The sequence below is a fragment of the Bubalus kerabau genome, chromosome 1 (genome assembly GCF_029407905.1).
Source record: "Bubalus kerabau isolate K-KA32 ecotype Philippines breed swamp buffalo chromosome 1, PCC_UOA_SB_1v2, whole genome shotgun sequence".
Classification (NCBI taxonomy): Eukaryota; Metazoa; Chordata; class Mammalia; order Artiodactyla; family Bovidae; genus Bubalus; species Bubalus kerabau.
The window spans coordinates 121,136,911-121,152,013 of record NC_073624.1 but is presented as its reverse complement, the minus strand read 5'-3'; the positions used below and the strand labels follow the sequence as shown (position 1 = coordinate 121,152,013).

The 15,103-nt window shown below is 38.9% G+C and overlaps 1 protein-coding gene across 1 annotated transcript in view; it reads left to right on the top strand.

Moving 5' to 3' along the window:
* LGR5 (leucine rich repeat containing G protein-coupled receptor 5) overlaps positions 1–15,103 on the top strand; it is a 129,903-nt gene that overhangs the window by 31,241 nt on the left and 83,559 nt on the right. The window lies entirely within an intron of this gene.

Here is a 15,103-nt window from a genome sequence, read left to right as displayed (position 1 = left end):
GCCCTCAGATCTCACTGCGGTGGGCACAAGAAGGGCAACCCAGTGCACCGCAGGGCACTTCCCACCCATCGCGACTGGGCGGTATTTTAAAACTGTATGCAGATTTTTACCCTGTTAGGGAAACATTTCGAATATAATCTTTTTGGAAATGTCTAACTCTTCGGGCTGAATACAATGGCAAGATGCATAGAAGAATGAATATGGAAAAACAATGATAAGCCTATTCATGAAAGTCTGATTGATAACATGTATGTGTCTGTGACATTTCAGAAGTCTAAAACAATCTATGTATTAACATAAATACAAAAAAAAATCTAAACATCTTTCAAAACCTTTAATTGTGTACAGGGACAATGTTGCATTAAACTTTCACTACTAGGGTGCTATGCGCAGCCCTATATTAATAAAAAGGTAACCGAGAAAGATACTGTATGTGCACAATTGCCTGGTAAGAGTTTGTCTAATTCTCACTGACAAAAGAAATATAGGTACTTACTGACACAGGAATATGTTAGCAGAAGGCTTACTGTCTTCTTTTTCTGGGCCACATGTTGTAGTAATTCAGCAAAGATGTAGGGGGAAAAAGGCAGGAAAGAGAAAACTCAACACATCCACACACCTAAAAACCAGAGGCTACCAAAGAGAGCCTCCTATAATGGGAGGATTTCCTTTAAATCCTTTCCAAAAGCATATGGCTGACTTTGAAGGCTTAATGGCATTTGTCAACCATCAGTAAATCTTTAAAATTGTTTCTGCAACTAGGCCAATGCAGTTTCGGTTTTTCCCATTAATCTTTAGGTAGGAGCACTGAAAACTTTTTCAGAGCCTACATAATGCCTTGATTAAAAAGGCTCATTCAAGACAGGAGGCTTCAGCATTCACCTTGGGTACATAGTCATTTCTCCAGGGTATTCATGCGCTGTTATTTCAACTCTGCAATTGTGCCCCAAACAAGACACTTTTTGCCACAAAGCTTTGAGTAGAGACATTCTTCAGTGAATACTGAAATCATGCCTTTCTATTTGTCACAGCTTGTTATTTTTTATCTAGTGCAATCAGTTCAAATAGAAGCCTTAGACTGACAACTTTACAACTGTTACTATTTAAAACAGACAATTCTTTTTCCATGTGCACCAGTGGTCTTGCTCAAATTGTGTGTACCTGTCTTCGGTACTGCCTCAATTACCAGTTCATCATTTATAGCACAGCTTCTGGCGAGCAAACATAGAAACAAAATAAATGAAGGCTAAAGCATGAACAATATTTGATTATCATTTTTAAAAATGAATAACACCTAGAGAAAAATAATCTGCTTATCACACATTACTATTATATAATGTTCCTTGGTTTATATAATATTTTTAAAAGTATTTATCTAAATTTTAAAGAAATACAGTGAGAATTAATAAGAATTCAGATAAGGCTCTGTGAGATCTTTGGATGCAGTGGTGCTATACATATTTGAACAAAATACTTCATTGGATTTTTAGGAGGTTAAAGTACACCTGGGGCTTCCCAGGTGGTGCTAGTGTTAAAGAACCCTTCTGCCAATGCAGAGGATGAAAGAGATTCAGGTTCAATCCCTGGGTTGGGAAGATCCCCTAGAGGAGTGATAGCAACCCACTCCTGTATTCTTGCCTGGGAAATCTCATGCACAGAGGAGCCTGGTAGGCTAGAGTCCATAGGGTTGCAAAGAGTCAGATACAACTGAAGCAACTTAGCATGCAAAGTACATCTAATTAGGGATTTCACTTGAGGTTCATCTCTAGAACTTACAGTATGGTCATGAAAATGACGTGAACAAAATAGTTTATAGGCACAAGTATTCAGAAGTATGGCAACTAAAATTTATGTGCACATCATTTTCACATAACCTGCCAAACTGGTGTCAATTATTCTATTTTTTCAGGTCCAGTGGAAAATATCAGCTTTGATTTCTATCATCATTCCAAATGTTTTTTGATGTTATTTATTATACTGACATCACTTGCAGATAATACTCTACTTAAGAAACAGCACCATTAACTGTCAAACAAACAAAGCCACTTTGATGACCCCAGGAAATATCATGATAATCAGAGCCACAATTGAGATGACAACCAGCCATTCCTAATGCAGGTGTTGAAACTGATGGCAAATGGGAAATGTACAGTATCTTTTATACTGAGTTCCCTGGTATTTATTATGCCACCACTTCTTCAGGCAAATTCACTCCAAAGGCACTGCCACACCAGTGAAATCTTGAACTATCCTCTCTCAAATATAGTTCCCTTCACCACCTTTTACAGTAATTTTTTTGTTAACTAAAACTCCAGCCTTCTGAAAGCAACTGAACATTGTCATCACAGCTGATATCATTAGGACAAAATTCATACCTGAAAATTCTTCTTGGAGTCCTGGGGAAAGCATAGGCTTTGGGATCAGACAGACTTATTTTCAATTTCTCTCTCCACTATTTACTAGGCTTGTGACTTCAGAAAATTCTTTAACTATTTTGATTCATTTACTTATGGAATAGAAATAGCAAAGCTCCCTGGTTTAATATCAGGAGTAAATAAGATAACATAGGGGCAGTCTGGCACATCATACATGGTGACTATTTTTGTTAAAAAAAAAATCTGGTCTACATTATTTTACTTTATGCTTTCTTCATCCTCCAAGTACTCAGACCCTGCCTCAAATAACTATTTTGGTAACTCTCATTATCACTCAAGATTCACTGCAATGTTAAAATTAGTTGTATTCTCTGTATTTCCAAGGAGGAAATATTGCCAGCTTCACTAAATAATAGCTCCCCAAAGAACCTTAGTTACAGATTAAATTTGGAAAATCTGAAAATGACAACCAGACCTTAGATAACCAAGAAAGCCTTTTAACTTTTCAATTCCTTATAATTTCCCAGATCTTCCTTAGATATAATCCATAAAAGGCCAGGGCAGACAGAGGAAACTGTTAATCACATGTAGAATCTACTTCTTCTTTTTTTTTTTTTGGCACGTAACCCAAATGCAAAAATAGTATCATCATGAAGAATCATAGATGCAGAACATCCTTTGTATTACTTCATTTTTATCCCCAAAACCAAACAAATGATTTAAAAGTTTAATCTGCTACATTTACTTTCCATTTCTTCATTGTCTTCCCTTTTAAAGGTGTCAACACAAAATGATTTTTCTCTGCATGATACCCTCAATTCCATACCACCTAAGATTTTACCAAGCAAGAAGAACTACTGCAAGCTTAGTAAGAACACCTGCAATTTTAAAAACTCCATTTAATAAAAGAAAAACATTGCTAGAATGAAATGAAGGAATGTTAAGCCCTTCAGAGTTGATGATACAGAAGTAACATAAATTCATAATCCTCTTTGCTCCTTCAATTCTGTCCCCTTGATTCATAAAGGATTATACCAGTATATTTTGTCTTCATTAAAAAATACAAACAAAAAAATGGTTCTATTCAACTGATAATCCTCATAGCAGTCTGTCTAGGTGCTGTAATTCATGACTTCCTACTTCTGCATAAAGGCACAGGCATCACTCGAGTACACCGGCCATCTCATTGGTGGCAGCCTGCCAGTCTTCCCAGGTGCAGTGCTGGATAAAAAATTCTCTCCTTCTATTGAGTTCCAACAGTGTGCTGGACATTGTGCCATGGGAAGGAGCCCAGAACAGGTGCAACTGCTGCCTTTCAAGAGTTCATAGTTGAAGACTAACAAAACATCTTTGCTGCGGGCATTTCACTGAATTATTTTTATTTAGATTTTTTTCTGAATGGTTAGGAAGTTGCCATTTGATAACCCCTATACTGTGGATCACTTCCCTGGTGGCTCAGATGGTAACGCGTCTGCCTGCAATGCGGGAGACCCGGGTTCAATCCCTGGGTCGGGAAGATTCCCTGGAGAAGGGAATGGCAGCCCATTCCAGTACCCTTGTCTGGAAAATCCCATGGACAGAGGAGCCTGGTGGGCTACAGTTTTTGGTTCCTACAGCTATAACTCTATTTCCATTTTGTAGACAAGTTCATTTGTACCCTTTTTTAATATTCCATATATAAGTGATATCATATGATGTTTATCTTTCTGTCTGACTTACTTCACTCAGTATGACAATCTCTAGGTCCTTCCATATCGCTGCAGTGACATTATTCCATTCTTTTTTATGGCCGAGGGTAACTTGCTTGTAAGGAGCAGAGTGGAAGGCATCTGACCCCCAGGTCACCAAGCTCTCCCATGTACAAGTGTGCCCACATATATATACATCACAAATAGGGTAATTGTCTACAGACAGAACTGCCTGAATGGATTTGACGGGTTCCACAATGCTTTCCTTATTTAAACACATCTCCCACATCAAACTGCCACAACAAGCCTTCCTGTCTTGTCTGAGATTTTACAATAAGAAATATTCTTTTGAAATGGAAATAGGCAGAGCTTTTGTCTCAAGAATGCTGCTAAACAAATATAACCTGAGAAAGGTAGGCCTGGGGGGTCTGTACCACACAGGCGAGACGCTTGTCTCTCAACACCGGCATTATGACACTATTAAGAATACTGGCTAAACCAGTGCTTATAACATCTGATTTCAATCATCGCAGTCAGTAGCAAAAAATGTGTTACACATGGCATATGCATACCGCAGCGTGAATTGATTGTATAAAGCACATCCTATGATCAAAAAGGATGATGCAAAACTAATCCTAAGTGGATAGCAGAATTCAGTTGGAACATCTGGGCGCAAACTTTATGACTTCAGATCAAATTCCCTCTCTTGTTGAGTATTCAGTGAATCCATTGGTCAAGACTTCAGATGAAATATACTATATTATAAATAATTCATACATGAGCATAATCACATTTTAGTTTTCTCACTAAATCTCTGCTTTCAAAGAGATTAACAATCTAGGCAGAAAGATTTTAACAGTGTCTATGTCTTAATGCATTCCCACACTTTTCATGGTCCTGGCATATAAAAGGTTCTCAATAAATGTTGGTTGAGTCAATAAATGAATGCATGAGTGAATGAATTATGACTTGGGAAGAAATTATACCAAAGTGTTTATAAATTAACATTTATTCAATACTTTTTAAAATGTTCATTATCAATTTGTTGATTGATATATGAATGAACTTTGAATGAATTAATGTGACAAGCTGAGTTTTTAGAAAGAGACTGAAAAGTCAGTAAGTTTTCCTCTAATTTACACTGTTTTTTATTTTAAGAAACATTTAAAATTCATTTTAAACTGTTTTTAAGATTTGATTTAAAAAGAAGAGTAAATCGGGGATGATAATGGAAGTCACCCTTGACTTTGAAAGCATATTCAGTTTTTCAAATTACTGGTGTTACTGGGTGAAACAAAGTAATTATAAAATAGTCGTGTAACTTCAGACCCTGAAGTGATGCACTTGCGTTCATCTCCAAGAGTCAGTGTCATACCAGCCTGATGAATAAGGCCCAACTTCAGCCACTTATAACAGAGCTAAGAAATGTAATGTGACCCTTGAGTGTCAAATATTACTGTACAAATCCCATACACTAGAGCCTCTTTTAAAAAGGAGCCTTTGACTCTCTTTCATATCCTATTTGTTGTTTTTAACATATAAACTTGATAAGCTTGATTATTTAGCTTCTGAATGCATGTTAAATATAAATTGCAATTACATAAAAGCTAAACACCAAGACGTCTTTTGCTTTTCATTGGTAACTGCAAGATTTATCAACTGATAGTCCAATCAATATCAGCAAGTAGACTCCCAAATTAGACCCCCAGGGACTTCCCTGGCAGTCCAGCGCTTAAGACTTTTCCTTCCAATGCAGGTTCAAACCCTGGTTGGTGAGCTAAATTCCCACAGGCCTCAGGGCCAAAAAGCAAAAACATAAAACAGAAACAATATTGTAACAAATTCAATAAAGACTTTAAAATGCAACCCCCACCCACACACACAAACTTTAAAAAAACTATTAGATCCCACAAATAAAGCAAATCTACCTTCTATCATTTGGTGTACAGGCAAGGAATCCTACAGACATCACTCAGTAGTCAAAAGATATTCCAGCAGAAGGACTGCCATTATGATGGCAACCATAAATATCAAGAAAAAATTTAATTCTTCTTAAGAATGCTGTATAGAATTTTTTAAAATTTAAGATTTATATCTGAAATTTCAACATTTTAAAAAGGTAGGCAATTTAAAGGATGAGATTCAATTTATGTGGGAAACCCATATCTAAATAGAATATATATTCTAAAATGGATCCAAGCTGGGGAGAAATTGCTCATTTTTCATTTAAGGATTGTAAATGAGTGGTTTACTTCCAAGATCTTTTAAAACAGTGGATTAATAAAAATACTACACAGCAACATAGGTTAATGCACTCTAGATTATGTCCTTGCCTATGTTCAGTTCCACATGACAATGTGTGGAAAAGTCAATTTACTTAACTTTAAACTTTCAGCTTTCCTTTTAGATGATATTAAAACTAGAAACAATGTGGCAACTGAGCATCTAAAGAATGAGGCTGATAAAAAGTGAATGATATAACTCTTGACTTTGGAAAAGGAGGAAAATACATCATAGCATAGAGTTACTTTAAAGCTTTAATGTTGGCCAAGGGAGATTAAATTGCATTTGGGGTGTACAGATGCAGAAGATTCCACTGGTGTGATTTTCAAAGCAAAGACAAATGATATTAGAAAATAAAGCATGAGGGCTTCTGCTTTAATCTGTCCACATTAATATTTTAATCTATGACTAATTGGAATTGCACATAAGTTCAGGGAGATTCTTACAGACTGTCTAAAGCTAGGAGACATGTAAGGCTTTTAAAAATACATCTAGGAAGATTGCTTGACCACAAAAGCAAGAACATGTGAAGAATTGTTCTAATGAAGCTTGTCAGTGTGTCTAATTTGAAATTAATATGGAATATGCACCAAAAATAACACAATAATGTACGCTATCAAGAAATAGTGAAAATAAACTAAAATATACTACACGATCTCTAAAAACAAAACATCACTCCCTTTTAAAGTCTTTAAATAAAGGAAAAAGAAATACCACCCAAGAGAATTACTAAATCCAAAGATGATGTCATTTCTCTGCTTAAAATCCTGAAGTGGCTCTCAGAGCCTCCAGGATACTCTGAGCCTCTCAACATGACATATGAGGCCAGCTTGGCCTGGTCCTGGCCCTTGAAGCTTTATAGGTCTTGTGTTGGGTCATGTTGCAATGCAAGCTCTCCACTCAACTATGCCAGCCTATTTGTAGTTTCTGGAGAGCAGCCTGCTCTCTTATGCCCAGATGCTTTTCTGCATGCTGTCCTCGCCTAGAAAGTTCTTCACCCCTCCCTTCATCTCAGCCAACACATCTCCCTAAGACTCAATTTAAACATTGGATGCCTCTGAGAACTGTGATAATAAAAACATGGTTAACTATTTAATTGTAAGTAACAAGAAAGTTCTTACAGAGAGTCTGGTGAAAGAAGAGATTAATTCCCAACCAGCTAAGGTCTGGGAGAGATTTTATGGGGAGGTTTATGTTAGATTCATAGGCCTATGAAGCTTTTAACATTTTAATTTTACTTTTTAAAAAAAAAAAAAGCTTTTATTCTGAATATCTTACATCCTCCTTGATCATTTTACTCCTACCTTGGGACCTTGAGAGTTAGCTTGGAAGTGCTAATAGGATAGAGAAATCACCAATATGTCAACAATTAAAACCTAAGATTGCTCTATGTAGGAAGGTTGTTCTCTTTGAGTAGATGGCCAACGGGGCTCACTTATTAATGAGAGAAGAATAGGACACTGTCCAGCCACCCAGATCAGATCCTACACAATGGAGATACACAAACCCACCTGCTGGAACTCCAGCCACTCCCTCTGAATGCCCACCTTACCTTACTATCTTTCTTTTGACACTAAAAAAAAGCTACTGAAATCTCATCTTCCTCAAGAAGCCCTCCCAACTAACTGAAAATGTGTTGACAGCTTTATGGACATGTAGAAATAAAAGACTTGTTTTTTGGAGGCATACAGACTTGTAAGTAAGATCGCTCTGGGTAAGTTACTTAACTTGCACCCAAGTTGTCTCTACTCTGGGATTCAAGCATAACTGAGGAAGAGCTTATTTACAGGGAGGACCCAAGACCCTTGAAGGATGAACGTAAAAGGAATTGTGCCCACCTGCAAAAGTCTGGGTCAAGAGCAGTGGCACTGTCAATGGTGGTGGCACGGGCCAGTGATCCCAATAGAGCCCTAGATACTTCTTAGTCTCAGGTGGAAAATACCTGGGTTGAGCATCTGGGGCACAGCTGAGTGATCATTGATAGCATTTTCACATATCACCATGGCAAGCCAGGGCAGAAGAAGGGGTAAACAGTAGATACCACACTGTGGTCAAAAGAACTAGCTCCTGGCATGCAGATGAGTCATCCCAGCCAAGGCTGGAACTTCTAGAATGATTTGGGAAGAAAATCTGTAGGGGACCAAAGTTCCTCTGTATGACTAGGAGAAAAGTCATGAAAATAATATATCATGACTATTTATAAAATCAGGCTATTATGGATTGTAAGAGTGAAATATTATACCTGAAACAAGTAATATTTGAATAATTGGTATGTGGCTTCAGCTTAAGGGAAAAAAAAATCAAAAACACAAAGCAGATTAAATCCATGTTTATTTCAAGTGGCAGAAAAGTAATTTAAAAAGCATAAACCTACAAAAATAAAGAGAACAGGAGAGAAAATCATAATGGGAAGGATGTGTTAACAAATGTGTGAAGTGAATTAGCAGAGAAATGGCATGGACTAAGTCAAGAAGCAAGTCCATTCTTGTGTAAACCCCTAGAAAAGGTTTTGTGTTTGGGTTCTTTGCTGCGCTGGCTCTTTGTTGCTGTGAGCCAGAGCTGCCCTCGGCTTGCTGCGCAGGGGCTTTTCAAAGTGGTGCTTCTCTGGTTGCAGAGCACAGGCTCAGACGCACGGCTTCCGTAGTTAGAGCGTGTGGACTCAGTAGGTGCAGCTCGCCCTTATTCGCTCCTCAGCATGGGGCATCTTCCTGGGCCAGGGAGTGAACCTGTGTCCCCTGCATGGGCAGGTGGGTTTTTAACCACTGGACCAGCAGGCAAATCCCCGGAAGAGGGTCTTTTTATGGTCAAGGGTTATTGAAAATAGGGTGATTCACTGAAATTTTTAATAATAAGCTGTTCAGCGTCTTAGCTCAGACAGACAGACAACTGCAACATCACCATTCAAACCCCCACCTCAAGGAGTAACTGTGGTACAAGACTGGAAAGCTGCACTTTGAAGAGAGTGACTCTTGAGAGACTCAAGACTCTGAGGTGCAAATGGTTGCTTCTGAGAAGTGGGACTCAGGAACAGAAAGGGCCATAGGGGCCTGAGGGCTTAGGGTTTTATGTTTGTATTTGTTTTTTTATTTATAAAGCTTGTAGTTGTTTTATACGTGTGTGTGTGTGTGTGTGTGTGTGTGTGTGTGTGTGGAAGAGTCAGGCACGACTGAGCGACTTCCCTTTCACTTTTCACTTTCATGCATTGGAGAAGGAAATGGCAACCCACTCCAGTGTTCTTGCCTGGAGAATCCCAGGGACCGGGGAGCCTGGTGGGCTGCCGTCTGTGGGGTCGCACAGAGTCGGACACGACTGAAGCGACTTAGCAGCAGCAGCAACTATTGTATTAATTCATAAAATCCTTCTTGTGTTACTGATCATTGATTCCACAAGTGGTGCTGGGGATTTTTCTTTTTAATAACGGCCTCCTGTCATGACGATGAACTGCCAGGGACCTGTAAGTAAGCCTGCCAAGCACAGTCACATAGGCTGTGGATGCCGCAACTCCAGGGCAACTGACACTGGCAGCGTGACAGCTGATGGCAAGTCTCCATGAGCATCAGCGCTCTACTTCCGTCCCGCTTGCAGTCAGGCTTGTGAACGCACTCCCTCGCAGTTGCTACACTTTCTTACGTAGGTTGCTCTTCCGGCTTCATCACCAGTATGCGCTCACTGTGTTCCGTATCTGACTCAACTCCCTTCACAAGATGTACTGTAAAGATACAAGCATGGATTTTACCTTTGTAAGATTTCCCCATTCTTTTCTCTTCCATTTTTTCAGTTCATAATTGTACATTTGATAGGGCTTACACTAACATTTTGAATTTCTGATTGTATATGTAGTCAGACTTGATCTAAAAGACTCTGTTACACTTATTTTTACATTTTCTCAAGCTTTGCAACTTATTAACCAATAACAATGAATGATTACAACTTTGGTCGTTTTTAAAAGTTCATCAGTGACTTATTGGCTCTTGAGAAGCTTGGAAGCATATCAACGAATGTTCTGTAGCAGTTGTTAAGGAAAGGCAGACGATTGCTTTTACGACAGCAATACTTTAGAAAGTAAATGGATAAGCCAAGTTATTGGTAGGTAAAATTAGGTCTTATGTATTTCTCAGGTTAATGCAGTCCTTGGTCTTTTCCCTGTTGAATGAATGTCTGAGTTTTAAGTCTTTCTTCTCTAATTGTTGACTTTGCTCCCTCTACTGGAATCTTGCTTAAATTGAATGGAAAAAGTTTATCTGAAATTGACTAGTTTCTCTTTAGAGCTGGTGTATCAGCCTCAGATTGAAATGAAGACTAGGAAATTATTCCCAAAGCATAACTGGAAAGTGCCACTGTCGCATGGAGAAATTTTTGTCTCTCATCTTTCAAACGCACGCCAGTGTATAGGATTATTTTGGTTTAAAGAAAAGGAATGTTTAAATCAAACTCATGGGTAATTTAATTCAGTTCAAACTTGCAGCATTCTGGCTTTTTGGAGAATTACATTTCTGTTTTTACTACTTTGTCATGAGTTTTAAATGCTTTAAAGGATTGCAAAAATGACAGGAGTTGATTAAGTATATGGTAGGCACTTCAAAGGATCTCAGAATACATTTTATAAACATTGCATCCTCATTCTCCATATAGCTGAGGTAAGAACAGTAAAGATTGTTTCATTTAATGGGAGAAAGCCTTCAATTTAGAGAGAAGGGGATGTGTCTATGCAGGTTCACATACTATTCAATAGCAAACTAGTAGAATGTATGCCAAATTCAGTCAATTGAAGAAAGTAGGGAAAACCATTAGACCATTAGGTATGACCTAAATCAAATCCCTTATGATTATACAGTGGAAGTGGGAAATAGATTTAAGGGACTAGATCTGATAGACAGAGTGCCTGATGAACTATGGATGGAGGTTCGTGCATTGTACAGGAGAGAGGGATCAAGACCATCCCCCAGAAAAACAAATGCAAAAAGCTGGAGATTTAGCAGCCCCCTGCCCCCATGGCATTCAAGAAAGGAGGACAGGAAAATAAGTGAAGGCAAGACCACCAACTATTCTTCAGTGAAAAGAATTGTGGTGGGAGGTGGCCCGTGGCGCCAGTGGTTCTGGAGGGAGGGGAGTAGGAGGTGGTGGGAAAAGAACAAGCAGAGACAGGAAAGGACCTATTCTAGATTGGAAGGTCAAGAAGGCTTATCTGAGGTGATGCTTCAAAATGAAGAGGAGCAGCCTTTGGAAGGGAGGGTGAGGTGCAGATGAGTGTCATGGCCCTGAATATAAGGAAAAGACCTGTGTAGGGGGAGTACTTGGGGTCTAGGAGGAGCCGCCCCATGACAGGCATTAGCTAAGTGGGTGAATGTGGTGAGTCAGGATGGGGAGGCAGGGCCCAGGCCACCCGGGGCCTTTCAGCCAGGCTAAGGGGTTTGGATTTAACCTATGAGCAAACTGGAATGCACTGGGGAAACTTCAGGCTGTCCCAGGGAATTCTCTATTTCTGGTTTGAAAAGCTCCATTTTGCCACCTTGTGGAGTGTCTATAGCGCGGCTGGGAGTAGAAGCAGGAAGAGGAGGAGCACTTAGGAACGAAAGATGGGGAGGATACTGCCGGGCTGGCATGGCTAGGAGGGGGTGATGGCAGCTTCCTCTGCACAGAGCCTTGTGCCCAGCATTTGACTTGCTTTCTTTGACTTTCTTTGTTCTTCATGACTCCTGCAAAGCCTGGGCATAGGAAATCACAGGACAAGTTTCCTCCAAATCCCTTATCTTGAACAGAAAGTTACTGGAGATATATCTTGTGTCAATCTAGAGGGCAAAACTTCAGGACATCTTGGGAGAATAAAAGGCAATCTGGTGTGACTGGAATATAGCCTGAAGGATTTTAGAGGGACTCTGCAACCCATGGACTGTACCTGCCAGCCTACTCTGTCCATGGAATTTTCCAGACAAAAATACTGCAGTGGGTTGCCATTTCCTCCTCCAGGGGACCTTCCTAACTCAGGATTGAACCCCAAGTCTCCTGCATGTCTTGCATTGGCAGGCAGATTCTTTACCCCTCTGCCACCTGGGAAGCCCCTACACAGCACACAAACCTAATCCAGTGGGTCAGGACTGAACCACAGAGACTGAAGCTGGGACAGCCAAGAACAGAAGCTAGAACTTGGATTCTAGTGCCCAGTGTAGCTGCACAGGGCTGATCCCACATGCTTTGAAGTCAGGTGGACCAGGTTCAGACCCCAGTTCTGCCACTTACTGCCAGTGTTAGCTTGGGAAAGCTGAAGATAAGAAAATACAATGGGAAAAGCTAGTTTGGGAAAAAGAGAGAAAACAAGGAGTCAATGCGTTGAGTTTTAGGTGACTGACCAATTCACCACATGGAGAAGTTCAAATATAAACCTGTTAGAAACGAACATCTGTAGTGCAGGTGCAAGTCCAAGGCTAGAGTTGTTCACAGAGAATAGAGAGAAGTAGAAGAGAGAGAACTTATGTATATTCCTGGATTCTTAAACTTTTCTGTCGATTTTGTACCATCCTTTAGAACATGTAAAGCTCTTCACTAGCTTAAGGGGAAAATTTGGTTTCAAATTGGTTGAAAGCTTTTGGAATATCTAGAACTATTACATTAAATGAACCAAGATCAATGTGATTGATGATGATGTAATTTTAGCTCTTAAATCTGCTTTTCCATATCACTGCCAGCCTTATAGAGTCTTCTTCCCCCAGGTAATTTGCTACTATGGATTTCAAAACCAAACCAAACCAACAAACAAAAACCAAGATTGTCCAAATAAAGAATATTTTCTTTCTGATTGGTACCTTTTCCTTTGAGAAAAGTATATAAACATTCACTGGCTTTGTGGGCTTCTGATTGTTAAAACGATTTGATTTGCTGTTGGTAATTTTTTCTTTGTTCATTTGTTTTTATTTTGTTCTGTGTTTGTTTAGTTCTCTATTTGGAGGCATGTTCTGAGTTCATGAGGTTTTTAGGTAAGTGATCCACCCAAAAAACTGTATCTCTTCTCTTATTATTGACAGAGCTCTGAGGCTCCATCTTTTCAAAGCTTCTATTAAGAATTCATGCTAATAAAGCAAAGGGACCAGTAGAACATAAGCTTATTGTCTCTAAACAGTAACTTTAAAGAGAATTTTTTCAAAATAAGCATAAATACCAATAAGCTAACATTTCTCAACTCTTAATACTTCTGGACAGGTAAGAGTTTTCATTTGTAAAAACATAAAAGGGATTCCATGTTATAATAATAATGATAGCAAATATATAGTGCTTATAACATGTCAGATATTGTTCTAAATAGTTTATACATATTAGCTCAATGATTTCTCACAGAAATTCCATAAAGCAGATACTTTAATTAGGTCCATTTCACAGATTAGGTAACTGAGGCACAGAGATAACTTGCTCAGGGTTACTAAATTCAAAAACAGCAAAGCCAGGACTAAGGCAGAATAGCTCCAAAATAGATGCTCCTAAGTATTACACCATCAACTACCTCAGAGAATGACTTTGAGGCCTCAGAAGAATAATACTATTAGAAGAGGAGTAAAGAGATGATTAGCTTTTTTCCTTACACATCAATGCATAGTCTTACTTGTTACAACAAGTGAGTTTTAATTTCAGTTTGAATGTCATCAAAAAAGATATTTTTCTGGTACCTCACAAAAAAAGAGTATCTTGATGGTCAGGAGTCACAGGAAAAGATACTCAACTCTCTTAAACATGAAGGAAATGATCATTAAAACCACAACGAAATACCATCGTATATACATTTGGCCAAAATGACTAAGATTTAAAGCAAATTGATACCAATTTTGGCAATAACAAATGGAAACAATTGGATATGAAACAACTGAAATTCTCATACACTACTGGAGGAGTATGAATCAAGATAGCCAATTTAGGAAACAATTTGGCAGGATTTATTAAAGCTGAACATACCTATACACCAAGACCCAGATATTCCATTCCTAGATATATACTGAACAGATATGCATATCTGTTCAACTAAAGGCATATTTAAGAATTTTTATAGCAACAGCATTCATAATAGCCACAAGCTGAAAAGAGCCCAGTTCAGTTCAGTCATTCAGTCGTGTCCGACTCTCTGCGACCCCATGAATCACAGCACACCAAGCCTCCCTGTCCATCACCAACTTCAGGAGTTCACCCAAACTCATGTGCAGCAAGTCAGTGACACCATCCAGCCATCTCATCCTCTGTCGTCCCCTTATCCTCCTGCCCCCAATCCCTCCCAGCATCAGGGTCTTTTCTAATGAGTCAAATCTTCGCATGAGGTGGCCAAAGTACTGGAGTTTCAGCCTCAGCATCAGTCCTTCCAATGAATACCCAGGACTGGTCTCCTTTAGGATGGACTGGTTGGATCCCCTTGCAGTCCAAGGGACTCTCAAGAGTCTTCTCCAACACCACAGTTCAAAAGCATCAATTCTTCAGTGCTCAGCTTTCTTCACAGTCCAACTCTCACATCCATACATGACCACTGGAAAAACCAAGTGTTTGTCAATAGTTCAGCAGATAAATTGTAGTATAACCATAAAATGAGACACTATATTGCACTGAGAAGGAATTTACTATTGCTACATGCAACACATGAATAAATTTCATAAGTGAGTAAAAGATGCTAGGAAAAAAACACAAAAAGCTATGTTCTGTAATACTTAGTGAAAAGAAGCCAATCTGAAAAGGCTACATACCCATGATTCTAACCTGACATTCTGGAAAATGCAAACTTTATGAAGA